Here is a 21,369-nt window from a genome sequence, read left to right as displayed (position 1 = left end):
GAAAGTGAAAGCACTCTGTGTTCCTACAGCAAGTACTTTCAAGGCATAATTTACTACAAGGTTTCCTTCTAAACAGAGGAACAAATTTTTGTAGCATTTTTCAATAGTATTTTCTGTAACATATAATATAAAATATATATTGGTATAATCCTCTCAAGAAACCTTTGAGTAATTGATATCAAGAATCGGAAAAATGTTCATATCTTTTGACTAAGTAATTCCACCTCTGGGAAATTATTTGAAACATATAAAAAGCCATTATCCATACACAGGAGCACACACACAAAGAGGTTTATCATAGAAGTATTCAAAATAGTAAAAATAACTAAAAGAGCCTAATAGCAAGTTTATCATTTAGAATTCCTCGGTGGCAAAGAACAGAAAACAACCCTAACAATCTTCATTTAAAAAAAAAAGAATATTAGAAAGTTTGGGTAGTTCCTCAAATCAATGCATCAAGAAGGATGGGAGCCAGGGTAACTAGAGGAATCCCAGTATAATGGACAGTGTTTCTTAGGGATATTGCTGTTAGAATAACCCAACTTCATTCACTTGCTGCTCATCAACCAAACTTTGAGTGGAGTGATATCTTACTTAAGACTACCTGGAGGTCATTCCTAACTGGCCTGGCTTAGGTCCTCTGCTTTCCTCTTAGTGAGGCAATGTGGGGGATGAAAACATTGTCATCAAAGAATCTTATCAGGAGTTCCTGTCGTGGCGCAGTGGTTAACGAATCCGACTAGGAACCATGAGGTTGCGGGTTCGGTCCCTGCCCTTGCTCAGTGGGTTAACGATCCGGCTTTGCCGTGAGCTGTGGTGTAGGTTGCAGACGCGGCTCGGATCCCGCGTTGCTGTGGCTCTGGCTTAGGCCGGTGGCTGCAGCTCCGATTCGACCCCTAGCCTGGGAACCTCCATATGCCGCGGCAGCGGCCCAAGAAATAGCAACAACAACAACAACAACAAAAAGACAAAAAAAAAAAAAGAATCTTATCAGATCACACACAAAGGGGAAGCAACATTTCCTGAAAGAGAGATGCTGAGAAGACAGTTGCCCACTACTTGTGGCACAACCATCAAATAAATTATTATATATCATTTGGAGAGTATTTTCTTACCTTAAAAAAATGACATTTATAGCAATGATATTAAAAGTTTATAATGCAATTTTAAAGAAAAAGGATATTCAAATATGTGTCTGGCCATGCCATTGTAAAAAAAAAAAAAAAGACATTAGAAAAACATTGGAAGGAAATGCACAAAGATCCTTGTGCATGGTTGTCTTTCTGCTTGATTTAGGGCCACAAAGACGGGCACCCACCTCCTGGACTGAAACACGAGGGAGGTCTAGGGCTTAGAGTGAGTTCTGAAGGCGTGGTCTTCAGGAGAAGAGGGTGGAGCCAGAGGGCTAGACCAACCGAGGGAAGGAGGAGCAAAACCATCAATGAGCCAATCAGGACCTAGGATTTGAAAAGGAAACCAAGCCAAAAGTCAAGGGCTTGGGGACCAGCTGGAGGGGAGGAAGTGGGAGGGTCAATGGCTTTGGTCTGATCAGGACTGAGAAGCCCATCTAGTGGGACGTTGGCTGCGCATTAAGTAGGGGCCTTGGCCTCAGAAAAAGGTATAAATTTGAAGGAGATAGTTGAGAGAGGGAAAGTGGGTGACCTTTTTCTCCTTCCTTCTCTCAAACCTTTGTGACGATTTTAATTTAATGTGGGTGTTTTCTTTTTGAGAAGAGGCGTTAAGGACCTGGCCTTGTCACTACAGCGGGGGAGAAAAGATTATGTGAAAAAACAAACAAACCCAATTTATAGTTTTAAATTCTTGATTCATTCTATTCATTTTCCTCTTAAAGGCAGGGCCTCTATTAGCCTAGTAAAGGAAGCTTTAAATTTGGAAAGTGGGGAAGTCTATTAAACTCAACTGCTGTCAGTATCTCTGAATTGGAAAATTTTACTTGTTTGACTTACGAGTTACGTAGCTTTATCCGAATTTGAAAATGCAATCTTTCCATTCTTCTATAACTTAATGATCCAGGAGGAAATTTTGCTTATGCTTAAATGTAATGACTTCACGATTGTTTCTCTTGTAGGTTCAGTAATCTGTTTGTTTTTATAACTCCCCAAAGATTCAGGAATAAAAACATTGCCTAGAGCTTTCTTTAGAATTTCTACAATTTTCCCCTTGATAATACGAGGACAAGGAAATTGTGAATAACAAATTACCTTTTCCAAAGAGAAAGAAAGGCCTTTTTGAAAAACAAAGTGAAAAATAGGGGGCTTCAGAATTTCATATGCCTAGTTGGGGATATGGCACTTCTCTTTTAGCTCTAAATTAGAGAGAGAGAGAGAGAGAGGTTGGTCCTCATGCAAAGAACTTCTAAGTTTCTTGGCGAGGAGGGAAAGTGGAGAAAAAAATATTCATGATTAGGTACAAGTTCTTGAGGACACTGAAAAAGAAGTTATATATATATATATATATCATATATATATATATAGTTTTCTGACTGCTGATATGCACATTTTGAAATATACATTCTCCCCACACCTCCCAACACACACCTCTTTTTAGGGCTATCCCTGCTGCAGATGGAAGTTCTCAGGCCAGGGGCTGAATTGGAGCTGCAGCTGTAGGCCTATGCCACAGCCACAGCCACATTGGATCCAAGGCACATCTGCAACCTATGCTGTAGCTTGTGGCAACATTGGATCATTAACCTACTGAGTGAGGCCAGGGATTGAAACAGCATCCTCGCCGACACTATGTCAGGTTCTTAACCTGCTGAGTCACAATGGGAATGCCAGAATATACACACATTCTTTAGAGCAAACAACCTGTATCTTACAGAAAGACTGCCAGCCTTATTGTTCAGAGCTATTTAACATTTCCACAAGGAAAGATGGGCCATAAGTCAAATGAGCTTCTAAAGTTGTATCATGAAACTTCCTTTGATTTAAAAATGTATCCTCTATTCTTTGACATGTCCTTCAACCACAGATTTTTTTTTCTTTTTAAAAAAAATCTTACAGAATATAAAGAGAATATCAAGAAATACAGGTGATGAGAAAGGAAAGAAGCCTGAATCTGCAAAGAATCCTTTGCAGGGCTGAGAACATCTTGAGAAGAATCACATGCTTTAATCTTCAGTGCTGTCATCTTTTCACGATGAAAGCTTAAAACCTTAAAATCCAAACCAAAGTTTCCAAGGAAAATTAATTTGTTAAATTAGAAGGGGGAAAAAAAAAAACCCACAGCTTGTCATTTGAAATAATGAATGCCATAAATCAGTGCTTACATGATATGTCTTAGACTTAAATATGCAAATTTACCCATTGGGTTTCGAGTTGGCCTTTTATGATAGTTGAGCTTCTCTAAAAAAGGAACAGGAAAAAGAGAAATGTTTTTTTTCTGTGGTCCACAAGTCTGCAGGTGTAACCATTACATTGGTTAAGTTTATAAAGGCTCTCACTGCCCTTTCAATCTGCTCTGGGACCTCATTCTTCCTCCACCCCTGCATGAACATTCTTTCAGGGTCCCCACTTTTCTGAATGCGCTTAATAAAAGTAATTCTCTTGGAGTTCCTGATGTGGTGCAAGGGGATTGGCAGCCTCTGGGGAGAGTATATGGGACTCAAGTTTCATCCCCAACCCGACACAGTGGGTTAAGGATCTGGAGTTGTCACAGCTGCAGTTTAGGTCACAGCTGCAACTCAGATCTGATCCCTGATCCCTGGCCTGGGAACTCCGTATACCAGGGGAGAGCCAAAAAAAAAAAAAAAAAAGAATTCTCGTCTTACTTCAAGTTTCAAAACATGGCCTTGGTTTAATAATTAAAATATCCAGTCCCACTACTGGAAGTTCCCTTCATGGCTCAGTGGTTAACGGACCCAACTAGGATCCATGAGGATGCGGGTTTGATCCCTGGCCTCACTCAGTGGGTTAAGGATCCAGAGTTGCTGTGAGCTGTGGCATAGGCCAGCGGCTACAGCTCTGATTCGACCCCTAGCCTGGGAACTTCCATATGCCATGAGTGTGGCCCTAAAAGGCAAAAAAAAAAAAAAAATCCAGTCCCATTATAGATGATATATACATAGCTTTTAAATTAAATAATAACACTTTTTTTCACTTTAAAAGGAATATTTCTTTCCCTCCTCTGGCCCAAGCCTGTGGCAAGGGAGAGTCCTGTGTTTGAGAAAGGAGGGAAGCTTCTGGTGTTTTTTCCCCACACAGGGTTTTTACCTCTCTTCTCCCCTTCCTGCTAACCCTGTAGAGAAAACAGAAGAGGAAGAGATAAGGGGAATAGGAACATTCTTACTTGCCAGGTATCCTGGGGGTAATTTAGTATCTGAGTTTTTATTTTTTTTTTTTTTGTCTTTTTGCCTTTTCTAGGGCTGCTCCAGCGGCATATGGAGGTTCCCAGGCTACGGGTCTAATTGGAGCTGTAGCCACCGGCCTACGCCAGAGCCACAGCAACACGGGATCTGAGCCGCGTCTGCAACCTACACCACAGCTCATGGCCATTATGGGTCGTTAACCCACTGAGCAAGGCCAGGGATCGAACCCGCAACCTCATGGTTCCTAGTCAGATTCGTTAACCACTGCGCCACGACGGGAACTCCAGTATCTGAGTTTTTAAAGGCTTGGCATGTATTTGAAGCTGACTGATTGACTCTGTGTGTGTGTGTGTGTGTGTGTGTGTGTGTGTGTGTGTGTGTAGTGGGGGTTGTAATTGTTAGAGGTATCCCCATGCCCCATGACTGGGGATCTTTCCCATGTCATTCTCTCCACAGGGTGAATGAATTCAGTCCTAATTGGTTGCATAGTCTTCCTTCAGCACTGAAGGTACCTCTAGCCTCTCTCTACTGCTGTGTTATGTGGGACTTCGAGGCCTCTTGAAGGAGAAAGAACCCCAAAGCCTCTGGCCAAGAACAAGAATTACCAGACCCTTATCATCACCCCACCCATCTCATTCTAATGCCACCTCCCCCTGCTTTGAGCAACCTGGCCTATTCCTTCCTGCCCCCTGCTAGGAAAGGTTGTGGCCCACTCCTCACCCGGCCCCTATAGGGACAATATACGCCCCCAACCAACTAGCAAGTGTATCATAAGACCCCTCTTTCCCCAACCAAACAGAAGGTATATCTGAAGACCTCTCCCCTCTCCTTGGGCTATAAAAACAGACATGACCACATGCTTGTGTCAGCAATCCCTAGTCATCAGGAAGTCATCCCGCTGTGCTAGCAGCATTTCTATTCTCAATAAACTCTTCTTTCTTTTCACCTCGCCATGCTGGAAATTCTTCTGCCAACCTGCATGCACAGACAATGCCATGTTGGTTCCTTCAGGGGCACCTCTTGGACAAGACTCAAGGCAACATTTAAGAGGCCCTCCAGTGCCAGTGATCTGGACTCCACCACGAAAGGCGAGAGCCCAACAGTCTCCCTGTTTTCACTGAGTCAGAAAACAGGGTGCTATGTTTCCAAGCCACAGCTTTCCCACAGTAGGCTCTTGACATTCTGTTGAGAGCCCTTTCCAACCATGCTTGCAGGGAAGGACAGGCCTCCCCTACTGTATCTCCACTGGGAGGAAAGGGGGTTGGATTCATTCATAGTAAACCAACACCTCACCCCCAAAATGCTCTCTTCCTGATTTCAACCCCCACCCTTGTATATGCTTATCAAGGGCAAAATACTTAGGAGTTATAAAACTGATTTTTCTCCCATCTCTCCCCACCACTCCCTCCAACACACACACTTAAGAAAAAAAAACCATTCTGTTGTGGTCTGCCATTTCTTTTGGAATCTGGTATTTTTATTGCATTCAATCTTAGACAAACTTCCATTTTGATATCTGATATCAAGATTCAAAAGAATATTCTAGTTCAGTCCTAAGACTTCAGAGACGATAGCTACATGCCAGGCATTGGACGCTCCAGATTTTTATAAAAATTACAGACCCTCGGTGGAACCCGAAGGCAAAACAAATGTCCGTGATTATAAACTCAGTGATGCAAAAGAAAAATATCAGAAAGGCAAAGCCTATAAGCTACTCCTGGTTCTGCTATTGTCCTATTAAGCGAGTCAGTCTCAAAGAAAATATGTTGAGAACATGTTAGCCACAGAAATTATTTACTTTTATCAAACAGTCATTGTTTTCATGCCTGTTCGTCTTCTTAACGCTGTATTTTCTGCCTCCCCATAGACAGCCTAGTCAATTACATGGTCTTCCTTTCACACTTACATCAAGGCCAAGAGTAAACTGTTCCAAACACAATGCAACGGCCCGTTCCTTTTGAAGGAAATAAAATAGGGCCATCGTTTTCGATCTTTTTTTTTTTTTTCCTGAAAAGTGACAGTATATGAATTAGGATAAAGAGAGAAGCATGAGGAAAACATTTTCTTCCAGTAAGCTGAACAGCACTATATTAACAATACATTTCCTGATGGGTAGGCAGGGAGTCCTTTTGTTTACTAAAATACCTCAATCAATTTTTCTTTTAATGACTTGCATCACCACTACCGACAGAGTGCTGAAGGACATGTCAGTCCTGACTCTTATCTTCCCTCCTGTTCTTTATTGTTCAGAACAAGCGCACACATCGTGGTCATGTGATATTCCCTATTAGCTGTAACTGAAGCTTAACGGATACAATTAATGGATTATTCCAACCCTCTCTTTAGTTCCTCAGTTCCTTTTATTCTTAAAGAGATGAATTCTAATAGTGGCATTATCAGATTCGACATACAGTAGAGGCATATTTGAAGAATATAAAATGCCCCTTATGGCTTACTGTAGTTAATAGAATAAATGTCCAACCAGAGGGACACTGTTAGCTTTTTAGCACTTCCCTCTTGACTATTTCCTGGAGACTAGAAATTAGTGTTCCAATATCCTTCCAAATCCTTTACTACTGATAACCCTGGAAAGAAAATGTCTAGCCTAGATAATTTCTTAAGTCAAATATGCTTGTCCAAACTTCAACTTTCAATGCTACACTGTATTCCCAGCATTTACCTAGGACCTAAAAAAAAAAAGTTATTTAGAATGTATGGTTATTCTAATGAATTACCTAAAAAAAATAGATAATTTTTATTTTATTCCTTTATTTTAGCTACTATTTTTTAACATTTCCCCAATGAACAGGTATTATTTTTATATTAACAGTTATGTTTAAAAGAACAAACAATGGAAAAATAAAAATTAACAAAAATTCATTTTGGTGTTTTTCCATATCCCCAAGACTCACTCAGGTGCACTTTAAAATTTAAAACAACTTGGAGCTCCCATCATGGCTCAGTGGTTAACAAATCTGACTAGGAACCATGAAGTCGCAGGTTCGATCCCTGGCCTAGCTCAGTGGGTTAAGGATCCGGAGTTGCCATGAGCTGTGGTGTAGGTTGCAGACGCGGCTCAGATCCCACGTTGCTGTGGCTCTGGCGTAGGCTGGTGGCTATGGCTCCGATTAGACCCCTAGCCTGGGAATCTCCATATGCCGCTGGAGCGGCCCTCGAAAAGGCAAAAAGACAAAAACAAACAAACAAACAAAAACCAGTTAAATTAGCTGTTTTTTATAATTAGCTGGTTTTGGCTGTCATTCTAATTTAAGGACCTGCAGAGGGCTCATACTTTCTTTTTAGTCATAGTTACTTTTCCTGTTTCTATACATCTTATACATTAACCTTGAAACCACATGCTTTTCTGACATTCTTTGAATTCCTTAAATAGATCTAGGGGTTGAACTCAGGGCTGGCTTTTATTAGCATTACACTTTTAGCAAATAATAGCCACTTTGCTTTCTTTGTAAAAGAGCAGTATTATTGGATCCATTCAAAGGGAAATGCATGTAGCCCACGTTTGATGATCCACTCAAGACAAATACAACAACAAATTATACGTATATGAAGCCATCTTCCTGTTATTTATTAAAACACATATGAAAGTAATGAAAGTAATTTTTAATCTATTCATCCATTTAATTAAAAAAATATTTATTGAGCTCCTGCTATGTGAAAGGCAAAAACATCATTAAGCGAAATGACCCATCCTTTCTGTGAATTTATTCTTTTCTTGCGATATTAAAATGATTCAACCCTTTAAAAATCCTCCAGAAACTGCGGGAGCAAGAGTTGTTGGATGAATCCTAATGCTGAAACCACTGACTAGAATGTAAAAAGGAAAAGGAAGCTGGAACAGAGTTTCTTAACTTTGGAACTAATGACATTGTGGGCTGGATGATTCTTTGTTGTGTGGGACTGTGCTGTGCTTTGAAGGATGTTTAACAGCACCCAGTAGATGCCAGTAGCCCTGCACCCCAACTGCCACCCCCAATGTGACAACCCAAAATGCCTCCAAACATTGCCAACCCTTCCTTGGAACCAAATTCACCACCCCGAGTTAAGAACCGCTGAACTAGAATGAATCTCCCTCTCAGAAAGGGCCAGGTTCCACTCAGAGTTTATTCCTTTTGTTCTTAGAGAGGATAGTAAAGCCATGCATGTCAACCTGTGCGTGCTGAGATTTCACATAAAACAAATTCCATTCGTATGCGCCTACCTCTGTCACCAAGGACAACAACGATAATGGAAACGGAGTCTTGGAAATGACTGAAAATATGACTACTGGGCTGAAGTCAGAGTTAGAGCTTCATTTTCCTAAATAGGAGTAAATTTGCACTAATAGACATAGACGGTCGGTGAAATGTCTCTCAGGACTGTGGTGTAATTGGTACGGAGGTCTGTGAGCAGTGTCTCCAGGAACTTAAAAATACAAGTGCCTTGGGAATTAAATCCAGAAATGAATATGTGTATGTACTGGGCTAAGAAACCGTCAAGCAGTGGTCCTTGCACTGTAGTGTGTATAGAAATGACCTAGTCCCTTGTTGAAAATAGAGGATTCCTGGGTCCCAACAGCAGAGATTCTGATTTAGCAGGTCTGGAGAAGGCCCAAGCATCTGCCTATTAAAGATACACCCAGGATAAGCAGTGAGATTATGCTGGAACATGATGGAGGATAATGTGAGAAAAAGCATGTGTATATACATGTGTGTGTGTGTGTGTGTGTGTGTGTGAGAGAGAGAGAGAGAGACTGAGTCACTTTGCTGTACAGTAGAAATTGACAGAACAGTGTAAACCAACTATAATGGAAAAAATAAAAATCATTAAAAATAAAAAATTAAGATACATCCAAATGATCCTGATGCTTAGGGTCCTTGAACGACTCTTTGAAGAACAGTGCTTAGAAATAAGGAATAGCTGCCACAAATTGACTATAACATGACTGGAGGCATTGCCATGTGTTTATAGCAATGTCAGCTATAAATGCGCCAAGAAAAGAGAATCCCTGGGCCAAATGGACTGTGTCCATCTGGGGTCTAAGGGGAGTGTGGCCCTGCCCAAAGACCCAGACTGTCCCTTCTTTACGGCAGCTGGTGTCCCAGTTGTGGAGATGAATATTCTGTGTCATCTAGGCCTAATGTCATGAAATATTCAAAATGTATAACCAGCTCCTCTTTCGTCCTTTAGATTATGTCCTGTAGCAACTCCCCTTGCTGTAAATAATAAATTGATATTCTGATTTATATATAGATATAAGTTTGTGGGCTTGTGTAATTAGAAATATGGCTTTATTCTCAGCCTGCTGACAAATCTAGATTTCTGAGGCTGAAGTTAGAACCTGGACCAGGGTAAATTAACAAAGTAAGACCACTGGTGTGTTGGCAAATTTTAACAGAAAGCACTTTAGAAAACAAACAAAGGAGTTCCCATTTTTGCTCAGCGGTAACGAATCTGACTAGGATACATGAGGATGCAGGTTTGATCCCTGGCCTCACTCAGCGGGCTAAGGATCCAGCATTGCTGTGAGCTGTGGTGTAGGTCACAGATGTGGCTTGGATCCCGCATTGCGGTGGCTGTGGTGTAGGCTGGCAGCTGTAGCTCCAATTCAACCCCTAGCCTGGGAACTTCCATATGGTGAAGGATGGACAAAGCCTAAAAAGATAAAAAGAAAGAAAGAACAAACGAACAAACGAATGAAAGAAAGAGAACAAAAACACACCAATCTCCATAGTGCAAATATTCACATTTCTACCAGGGCAGATCTCAAGCTACTAGCCCAATGTCAGTTTATGTGGAGTTGCAGGGCAAGCATGCCATTATAAAGTATTGTCACGATATGTGTACAACAAATGTAAATAATCTTGAAGCTAGATAATAAAGTAATTGTGACGGTAAGAGTATAGAGTAATCATTGCCTTGGTTTTTAATTTATTTTGTTTAACATTATTGTACACTTAGTTATATAATTTAATTTTTAAAAAGTTAGGGAGTTCCCTTTATAACTCAGTGGTAATGAACCTGACTAGTATCCATGAGGACATGGATTTGATCCCTGGCCTCACTCAGTGGGTTAAGGATCTGGCATTGCTATGAGCTGCGGTGTAAGTGGCAGACACGGCTCAGATCCCACGTTGGCTCCGATTCAACCCCAGCCTGGGAACTTCCATATGCCGCAGGTGCAGCCCTAAAAAGATAAATACATACATACATAAAAATTTTAAAACCAGCTGGTTTTTTTGAGCAGTACCCAAGGCAGGCAGAAGTTCCCAGGCCAGGGTTCAAAACCACGCCACAGCATCAACCCAAGTCACAGTAGTGACAACGCCAGATTCTTAACTCGCTGAGTCACCAGGGAACTCCAAAAATAACTGTTTTTAACAACTAGGTTACAAAATTCCTGAAGATTTAACATTAGCTCTCCTGAGCTGCTATGCACTGGCTCTGGCATACCACTGGAGGTCCAATCCTTGTGGACTAGTTTGGGTGAGCAGAGCACCTTCCCCAGATGCTGCCTCTGTTTCAAATGTGCATATTTTTTAAAGTTTCTGTGTGCACACAGAATAGGGTCAATCTTTCTACCCACTTGAGCTTAAAAATCATCAACCTGATCTCATTAATCCTGTCTCTACTTCTAATCATTTTATAGTGTACAAAGAGCTGTCATGCACATAATTTCAACAGATTTTTATAACCACTTTATGCATGGAATATAACAGATATTTCCCTAATTTTACAGATGAAGAAACTAAACTGAGAACAGCTAAATTACTTGCTCACAGTTAACCAGCAAGGATACAGCAGAGCAGAGAAACAGGGAAACTACCATTTACTGAATGTCAACCATAGACTAAACAATGACATCTTGGCTAATCCTCAGAGCAATCCTATGAAATAAATGTTATTGGGTCTGTTTTAAATATGAGGAAACTGAACTCAGGGAGATTATGTAACTTGTTCCAGATCATATCCCCCTCTCCAAGTCAGGATCAACTACACTATGATTCTCAAACTCGAATGCACATCAGAATCTCAGGAGAGCCTGCTACCAAAGATAGATTTCAGGGCTCACACTACAGATTCTGATTCAGTGGGTTTAGGGTCCAATCCAGGAAAATATATTTCTGCCAAGCTCCCTGGGGAGACCCTGATGCTGGTCTGGGGATCACTCTTTGAATAGCTCTGACTATACCATGCGGTCTATTCATTCCTGAGAAGCCAGGTAATCCTGACTTCTAATTCTGTACTCTGTCCACTGCAACATACGGCAGTAGCTTCTTCTAACCTCTAAACTAACCAGACAAAAGATGATATTGTATCTATATATAGATAGATATATTTATGTTTGTAAATCTTTATTACATATAATAAATTAATGTTCTCATTAATAATTAACATATACATGGGTTTAAAATCAACCATCATGACACGTGGTGGTTCTGAGCTTTTGTATGAATTGATAACATACAGACAATTAAATTCTCATGAAAACCATTAGATGAAAACATTTTAGAAACCTCTCATCGGGTATTATTAAGGTTATGATCATTTCCGGAAATAACTTTAAGTCAGGAGTTCCTGTCGTGGCGCAGCAGAAACGAATCCGACTAGGAACCATGAGGTTGCAGGTTTGATCCCTGGCCTCACTCAGTGGGTTAAGGATCTGGCCTTGTCGTGAGCTGTGGTGTAGGTCACAGACACAGCTCAGATCTGGTGTTGCTGTGACTGTGGTGTAGGTCAGCAGCTACAGTTCTGATTAGACCCCTAGCTTACAAACCTCCATATGCCATGGGTGTGGCCCTAAAAAGACAAAAGACAAAAAAAAATAAAAAAATAAAATTTTAAGTCAAATTCTGTCAACAGTCCATGTAGGGAAAAATTACACGTGTTGCAGAACATTTGGAATCATATAAGGCAAAATAATCTCCATAAACTTGAATTTTCAAATTTTACTTTTGCTTCAGGGAAACCTGACTTCTTACTCAGCTGATATTTATACTCGGAAGATCCGCATTGAAGCCATACGTAAGGATCACATTAATTAAAATATTTATAAGACATCTTTCCATGAGGCTCTCAAATAACCACACAGAGTCATGTAATCTTTTTCTCAGTGTGGGCTCGAGACACAGAAGGAATTCTCAACTCTACCTTAGAGATGACAAGTCTGCAGTTCTGCTCACACCTCAGGTGCCCTGCTGGAGGTCATTCAGAGACTCAATAATAAAGACAGACTCACAACCCAGGCCTTGGGAATCCTAGCTTTATCTAGAGAGGCCCAGTTACACAAGCACTCTTTAATTTAACAGTTGAAAAGTCTCCACACACGAGGTTCATGGTTCAAGGAAGCAGTGACCACAACAGTGAGACTCAGGCTAAGCAGCCTGGTCACTTGGCAATGGCTCAGGGAAGAAGGAAAAGAGAGGAGGGCAGTCAAACTATTGGCTCGAGTGAAACCACTGGTTTGAATTACTCATTTCTTTTTACTTCCCATTATCATGGAAAAAATATGAGTTGACGTTTGTTCTGTATAGCTTATTAAATCTGACCTGGGAGAAGCTACGGTAGCTTCTGAAAATGGATGTTTTATTAAAATAGTTTAAGCTTAATGTATCGGATTTGCACATGAACAATGAGGAGGCAATTCATTTTCAAGCAAGGGCCCTGTGAGTGATTAATTAAAATTATCATTCAATTATCTTCAATTGCAATATATGGTCGGGGGAAACCTATTTAAAGGGTTTGTCCCACCCTCATTATTCTTCCCTTTGCCATCCTTTTAAAATATCAACTATTCCTGGTGAGTTCTCATTTTGCCCTGCTCAAGGGTGATGCAGCAACTTACTGTATCTCCCCAGAATGTTCATTTCACGGACGACTGAAAATAGTGATGTTCCTTGTATTGCGGGTCCTTTACTTCCAATGAGGAGCGGCTTTATGAGGTGAGGAACTTGGATTCTCTTTGTGGCTCAGCTCTTCACTGTTAATCAGAAAGTCTGAGCAACATCCAGGGAGTCCCAAAGCCCAGGCTTTACACTGCTGGGAAGACTCCCTGGAGGCCTAGGAAGAGCCTGGAAGCACAACCACAGGTGCAGCACTGAGTCTGAATTTGGGAGGCAGATGAGTTGTCAGGCTTTGGTGAAAATGTCTCTCAATGCCAGCCCCTCTTTCATCCCATGGACGCGGAACTAGTTCAGGCTTCCATCATGTCTAAGTCTCATGTGTTTCCAGCCCATCCTAAGTGCTCAAATGTTAAATGTTACCATTGTTTCATAGTCTTTTAAGACTACTCAGCTTCTCCCACCTGGTATCAAGTTTCTTCTGCTCCAACAAAGATGTCCTCCAGTTTCCACTCTGCTTAAAAACCTTCAATGGCTCTGTTAATTCCACCAGTATTTCTCAAAGTGTATCAGAACCATCTTGGGTTGCTTTCTATACAACTGAAGACTTCCAGGCTTGACCTAAAATCTACTGTATCAGACTCTTTTGGAGTCAAGACTTGAATTTATAACAAGCTCTGCAGGAGTTTCTTTAGCATTCTATTAATAATTTGAGACTCACTGACCTGTAGGATAGTGTCCACATACCTTTGTGCGGCTTTTATTATTCCTTAAAACTTGGCCCAAATATTTCCCTGTCTCACAACTCCTGTCACACAAAACAACTGATACAATGGAAAACCTGTGAAAGACTTTGAGATGAGAAAAAAAATTCTAGGTGTCCTGTCGAGCATATCTTTTTGTGTTATCTCTGCCTGTCATTGTTTTCGAGCTATTTTACAATTGTCAGTTATAGACAATTGATAATGATGCAAACAATTCCTTGCATAGAAATGCATATCCATAGAAATGCAATGGAATCATGTCTGGTAGAATGTGACTGATTATTGCCCTATGGATAAACCAGGCATGCATCTCTCTATAAATTCATTTCGGCATTCCTCATTGCCTATAGTTGCGTAGTTCTTTGACTCTTCCTTTGAACAAGTTGTAACATTTCACTGGTTTCCTCATTAATAAACTAATAAAGAAAATCTTTGGCAGGTATTCATTTTATATTTGCATGAGATCATGATTTGACCTTTAGAAATTATCCTTTAACACCTGGAACATGCTATAGTACCTTCAGTCTCTGTTGTGGCATGGTTTCTTCTGTCTCCTTGCTTCCTTCACACCAAATGCTAAAAATGGTGGGTGTGCTGTCAGCCTAGCTTCCTGAATGACCAACTGAAGCAGCACTCACCCTTCCTCCCCCACCACCAACATGCCAGGGAAGGCACTATATTCCTCATAAGGCTTCCTTCTCCCAAAAGCCGTTGGGAGTTGCTGAGCACAAAGATGGGTCAATCTTCTTCCAATACAAAAAGGAAATGGAGACTCTTTGGGACACCACCTCTATAAGATGCTACTGCCCCTATCATGATGTCTTTTTTACTGCTCTGATCATGCCCTTTCTAACCTAGTGGAAAACACAGATGCAATGGTTTTCTGCAGGAGGAGAGCCCTCTCTGCTGGGGCTCCCCTTGGCCAACAATGTGTGCATTTGTTCTGAAAGTTATAGCTCTTAGAGATGAGCTCTTACAGTTTAGAGTTAGGGGCATGTGGGCTCCAAGTGTGGCTCTCATTTCAGTGTCCACCACCTCATGGAGCCAGATGTAATGGCCCCCCTTTACCTGGATGACTGTTCCCTGATCACCCTTTACCCAAGAGTGAGGCAGCTTTTTGAGTGCCAGAAAATGAAAAATTTCTTTACACTTTTCTTGAAGCCTGCTCATGCAACATTTATATAACAAAGAGCAGCCATTTACCTGGTCTTTCCTTGAATCAGGCCATCTGTACTCTAGGATGATGGAGAAGCTGGAGTTTTTAGTTCAGCCTTCATTGAGCACTACATTTGATCATTTGATCACTGTCTTGACCAGCACCCTATTACTTTATAAGTCTCCACTCTAGGAGTTCCCACTGTGGTTCAGCAGGTTAAGAACCCAATGTAGTATCCATGAGGATGTGGGTTCAATCCCTGGCCTTGCTCAGCAGGTTGAGGATCTGGTGTTGCCACAAGCTGTGGTGAAGGTCGAAGGTGTAGCTCGGATCTGGCGTTGCTGTGGCTGTGGCGTAGGCCTGCAGCTGCAGCTCTGATTCAACCCCTAGCCCAGGAACTTCCATATGCTGCAGATATGGCTGTAAAAGAAAAAAAGAATATATATATACACACATATATATATACACACACACACATACACACACATATATTCATTGTGGAATGGAGAAATACATATATGAAGCATATATATATATATGCATATATGAATATGCATATATATATATGTGAATACCTCAGAGATAGAAGCAATATGTGGGATTTGGAGAAGAGAACACATCCCTGTGTCTGCTGGGGTCCAAAGAGGGCAGCTGTTCTAGAATGTCCTAATTGTCTTTGGCTCCATGCCCATCCCCTTCTGATAACTGTGAGGACTAGATGTGATTGGACAGTAAAGCACTTAGCACAGCTGTTGGCACACAGCAAACACCCGGGAGATGTAACCTTCTGTTATCATTCTGGGAGGACAGCCACGTCCTCCAATCTTTCCCTTCACCGCTGTCAGAGCAAGGATGCTGACCGAGACCCAAGGTTCACTCCATGTGCCTCTGCAGGAATAAATACTTCCGCCTCAAGAAGTTCCTCTAATACCTGCAATAGGTCCTTGTGAACTTTCGCCAAGTTATTTCAGAGCAATTACCAAAATGATAAAACAGTGACGAGAGGGGTAGATCCTTTGTTCCATTTTCAGCACAGCCGGCCTGACCTGCACACACATTTCCTCACTCATCTTCTCTTCAAATGGCCCTGCCCCTATGGGGTCCCTCACCCAAACTCCTCCTCTGCTTCAGCACCCATGAGTGAGGGGGGACAGGAGAGAAGACGGCAGCTTTGCCAACTCTTGACAGGAACCTTTCTATTTTATTTCATTTAGAGGACTGCTTATCCCAGGCCTTTCAGCCTTGCAAAGATAAAGGAGTAAAGCATTGTCTCCACCATTAAGAGCAAGATCAGTCGGCACGGTTTTCATCAGAATGAGGTTCCTTTCCAAGAGGTAAAGAAGCAGCTCTATTACTGTTGGTAATGGACAAGTGAGCGTGCATGTGTGTGACAGAGTGACAGAGACAGGCAGGTGGGCGGGGAGGGAGGGAAGAAATGCATTCCCTGCAATGAATATAGAAATAAGCATCTTTTCAAAATGCAGTTCCACACTGAAATACTGTATGATGAGAAGTCAGACTTACCGTGTTTTTCCTGCTCTGTGAACATTTCATTTCCTCAGTCTGCTGGGCAGTTACTTGAAAAGCCTTTTCCAAAGAGGATGATCCAGCACAGGAAACGGCCCAGGGGACAGCTCTGTTCAAACCTAAATCAAAAGTCACTAACACTGTCTGATGGCTACTTGGCAGCCTTTGTGAGCGGAGTTCACAGCAACAGCTACACACCTCCTGGGCTGGTGACAGCTCCAGCCACTGACCAAGTCAGGACTGAGCTGGCTCCTGTGCAAGATGAAAGGTGGCATGAAAGATGACCCAAATGGCCAACCCTAGAGAGTCACAGCTTCAGAGACCCCGCAGTCTGAACAGGGCCAGGGCCTGACATGCCCAGGCTGGAGTGGGTGCCAGAGCTGCCCAAGTCTTTGCTTAAAAGCTACCAACCACCACCTTCAGCAGAAGGTAACGTAAATCTTTTAAGTTAAAAGGATTCAGGAGTTCCTGTCGTGGCTCAGCGGAAACGAATCCGACTAGGAACCATGAGGTTGCAGGTTCAATACCTTACCTGGCCTCAGTCAGTGGATTAAGGATCTGGCGTTGCCATGAGCTGTGTAGTAGGCCAGCGGCTACAGCTCCAGTTAGACCCCTAACCTGGGAACCTCCATATGCTTCGGGTGCAGCCCGAAAAGGGCAAAAGACAAAAAAAAAAAAAAAAAGATTCAGAGCTAAGAGATGAAACTACAGGAGTTCTCTTGTGATACAATGGGTTAAGGATCTGGTGTTGCTGCTGCTGTGGCTTGGGTTCTATTCCTGGCCCGGGAACTCCTAAATGCTGTGGGCACAACCGGAAAAAAAAAAAAAAGGAAGTTACAAACAAAAAAAACAGATGGAACCAGCTGGGTTGAAATGGTGCCGAATCTGACCTCCACCAGACCCTAAGTCTCATTACACATTTATTTGACTATATTAGCATATTAAATGACACATCTATTGGTGACCATGACCTGACACAAAGGACCAAAAAAGGATAGAAAGGGGATGGCACCTCCTGCCCTCAGAAAGCCCTGCCCCTTCTCCAGCAGGCCAATGCATATGCCTCCCCATCATTAGCCTCATTCCTCCTTTTGTCTTTCACCTTTAAAATTAAATCCCTCTCACCAGCTGGATGAGAAGTTGACCTGTGAACTCAGTTCCAGCTTCTCCATTCTTTGGCCACTGAATAAAGCTTGTGCAGTGTCGATCTCTGCTTTGGATTTGTTATTCGGCTGCTTGAACCCAAACAAAAAGAGAACCCTCCCTGCCGAGAACCCTCCCTGCTGAGGCAGACAGCCTTGGCCAGGCTATGGCCCAAGCAGGGTCCATACAACTTAATTTCAATTCAGTAGCGGAGTACATGCCAGAAAGTTGACTATTTAGGAATCTCAGACTGTGCCTGGTCATCACAAACATCAGGACCCAAAAATGTCCCCTTTGAATCATTTAGGTATGTCAACAGATATATCAACAGAGGAATAAATGCTCTTGTTCTCTTCATACCATAATACATTAAAATAAATGTATCAGCTCAGGATGGACCTAAAATTATATACAATTATTGGTGGTACATGTCAGATAAATATTTGTTTGTTTGTTTGTTGTCTTTTTCTGGGCCCGCACCTGTGGCACATGAAGATTCCCAGACTAAGGGTCGAATCAGAGCTGCAGCCACCGGCCTACACCAGAACCACAGCAACGCCAGATCTGAGCCGCATCTGCAACCTACACCACAGCTCACGGCAACGCCAGATTCTTAACCCACTGAGCAAGGACTAGGGACTGAGCAAGACCAGGGATCGAACCCGCAACCTCAAGGTTCCTAGTCAGATTCGTTAACCCCTGAGCCACGACGGGAACTCCAATGTCAGATAAATTTAACTGCGTTTAAATTACTGCCTGATGAAGGCATACCATGGACAAGGAAGATACAGAGAGATAGTAAATAAATAATGTAATTTAAAAATTAAAGTAAATATAAGCGATGGTGAGTGCTCGAAGGAAATGAACAGGGTAAAGAGGGTGAGGGTACCTGGAGGGGTCACTTGAGGCAGGGTGAGAAGACATCTGAGTGGAGTCCTGAAGGACGAAAAGGAGGCAGCTTTGGGAAGAGCTGGGACAGCAGTGCAAGGGTTTAGGGGCAGGAAATGACTTGGTTTGTTAAGGACCAGAGAAGAGGCCTCAGTGTGGCTGGCCCGCAGTTATCAGGAGGTGGAAGTTAGACATAAAGGTAATCAACTAGGATGCAGAGGGAGGGTCAGAGGGCCATGATACGCAGAGCCTTCCAGGCAGGAATGGATGGAAGGTGACCACCTTGTGACGACCCTTCCACCCCTTCCCGCTGTCCAAGTGGAATGGGCTACTTTGGCAGGAAAAGTTCCCATCAACCAAAGCTTATCTGTGCTGTTCTTGAAAGTGTGATGCTAGGAGTGCCCGTTGCGGCTCCGCACGTTAAGAACCTGACATGGTGTCCATGAACATGTGGGTTTGATCCCTGGCCTCACTCAGTGGGTTAAGGATCCAATGTTGCTCTGAGCTATGGTGTAGGTCGAAGACGCAGCTCAGATCCTGCGCTGCTGTGGCTGTGGCATAGGCCGGCAGGTGCAGCTCCGATTTGACTCCTGGCCTGGGAACCTCCATATACCACAGGTTTGGCCCTAAAAAATACAAAGTGTGATGCTAGAGTCTTTGGGTCTAGAGTATGGTTTCACAATTATCCTTACCACTTATTGTCTTCCTAGATTCAATCCCTCCTTCCAGCCTGAAGAGCTCTTTTCAGGTAACTAGGCCTCCAATGGTCTTATCTGAAAGCCATGGATAAAAACGGACTAGGACAAGGCTGAGGACATGGCCATCCCCAGCTGGCCACTAAACCTGCCCACCAGGAGAGGCTAGAAGCCATTCTTAGCGATTTAATGTAGGGGATGCTCCTTAGATGGGGAGTAGAGGATCTTTACTATGTCGGCTAATCCTGAGCATGTATGAGATCTGTATGAATATATGACAAAGCATAGCGTGCTTTCTTGTGTTAGTGGGTATTTAGGAGGACTTGGCTTCATGAAAATTCAGGGTGTAGGTGTGGGGAAAGCAAATGTCTTTTCTTGGTAGTCTTTAAGTAAGACAACTTTTATTACCACTGATCAATATTTCTTTTTATGCCAACAAAATGCTTCTGAAAGTGTCAGGTATCTATGATATCTTTTCTGCAACTGTTTCATCATTTAGACCCTGGGAGATATGAAATACACAGGGCTGCTCATCACCTAAGGAGAGAGGTTCAAGACAACCATGGTCTCCTGGGTCCCCCTTTTCTTTTCTTTTTAGGGCCGCAACTGCAGTATATGAAAATTCTCAGGCTAGGGGTCGAATCAGAGCTGCAGCTGCCAGCCTACACCACAGCCACAGCAACTCCGGATCTGAGCCACATCTGTGACCTACACTACAGCTCATGGTAATGCCAGATCCCCAAGCCACCGAGGGGGGCCGGGGATTGAACCCCCACCCTCATGGATACTAATCAGGGTTGTAACCAGCTGAGCCACAACAGGAACTCCCACTGTGTCCCTTTTTAATGCAGAAGCAGTTTTTATTCGTGCTACAATTAAAATGTTCCTACTTAAGGAAGCGAGGCTAAAAAATCTAGCATTTTGAAGAACCACTGACCTTAAGTAGTGCAGCACAGCAGGCAGAACCCACTCTTTTTGGAAAATGCAGAGCATCCAACATCCGATCAATACTTTTGCTCTGTGGCCACAGGTCATCTGTCTCCACTGCTGTGAATCACCTGGAGTTGAGAACGTTCAGCTCTGGTAACTTGTTCCTCTAAGTGTGTTGTTTAGAATTTTGTTTCTTGGAGTTCCCGTTGTGGCACAGTGGTTAACGAATCCGACTAGGAACCATGAGGTGGCGGGTTCCGTCCCTGCCCTTGCTCAGTGGGTTAACGATCCAGCGTTGTTGCCATGAGCTGTGGTGTAGGTTGCAGACGCGGCTCGGATCCTGCGTTGCTGTGGCTCTGGCGTAGGCCAGTGGCTACAGCTCTGATTCAACCCCTAGCCTGGGAACCTCCATATGCCGCGGGAGCGGCCCAAAGAAATAGCAAAAAGACAAAAAAAAAAGAATTTTGTTTCTTACTTTCAGAATGAGTGAAATGAGAATCATCTCACAATAAAATTGTTAATGTTGGAGTTCCTGTCATGGCGCAGTGGTTAACGAATCCGGCTAGGAACCATGAGGTTGCGAGTTCGATCCCTGCCCTTGCTCAGTGGGTTAAGGATCTGGCGTTGCCGTGAGCTGTGGTGTGAGTCACAGACGCAGCTCGGATCCCGAGTTGCTGTGGCTGTGGTGTAGGCCGGCGGCTACAGCTCTGATTCAACCCCTAGCCTGGGAACCTCCATATGCCGCCGGGAGTGGCCCAAGAAATGGCAAAAAGACAAAAAATAAATAAATAAAGCTGTTAATGTTGTGAATTCCCATTGCAGTGCAGGGAAAACGAATCAAAGTAGTACCCATGAGGATGCAGGTTTGATCCCTTGCTTAGTGGGTCGGGGATCTGGCGTTGACATGAGATGTGGTATAGGTCGCACACGCAACTCAGATCCCGAGCTGCTGTGGCTGTGGCACAGGCCAGCAGCTATAGCTCTGATTCAACCCTTAGCCTGGGAACTGTTTTTTTTTTTTTTTTTTGTCTTTTTGCTATTTCTTGGGCCGCTCCCGCGGCATATGGAGGTTCCCAGGCTAGGGGTTGAATCGGAGCTG

The sequence above is a fragment of the Phacochoerus africanus genome, chromosome 15 (genome assembly GCF_016906955.1).
Source record: "Phacochoerus africanus isolate WHEZ1 chromosome 15, ROS_Pafr_v1, whole genome shotgun sequence".
In the NCBI taxonomy this organism is placed as follows: Eukaryota; Metazoa; Chordata; class Mammalia; order Artiodactyla; family Suidae; genus Phacochoerus; species Phacochoerus africanus.
The sequence above is the reverse complement of the archived record's forward strand: the minus strand, read 5'-3'. Positions refer to the sequence as shown.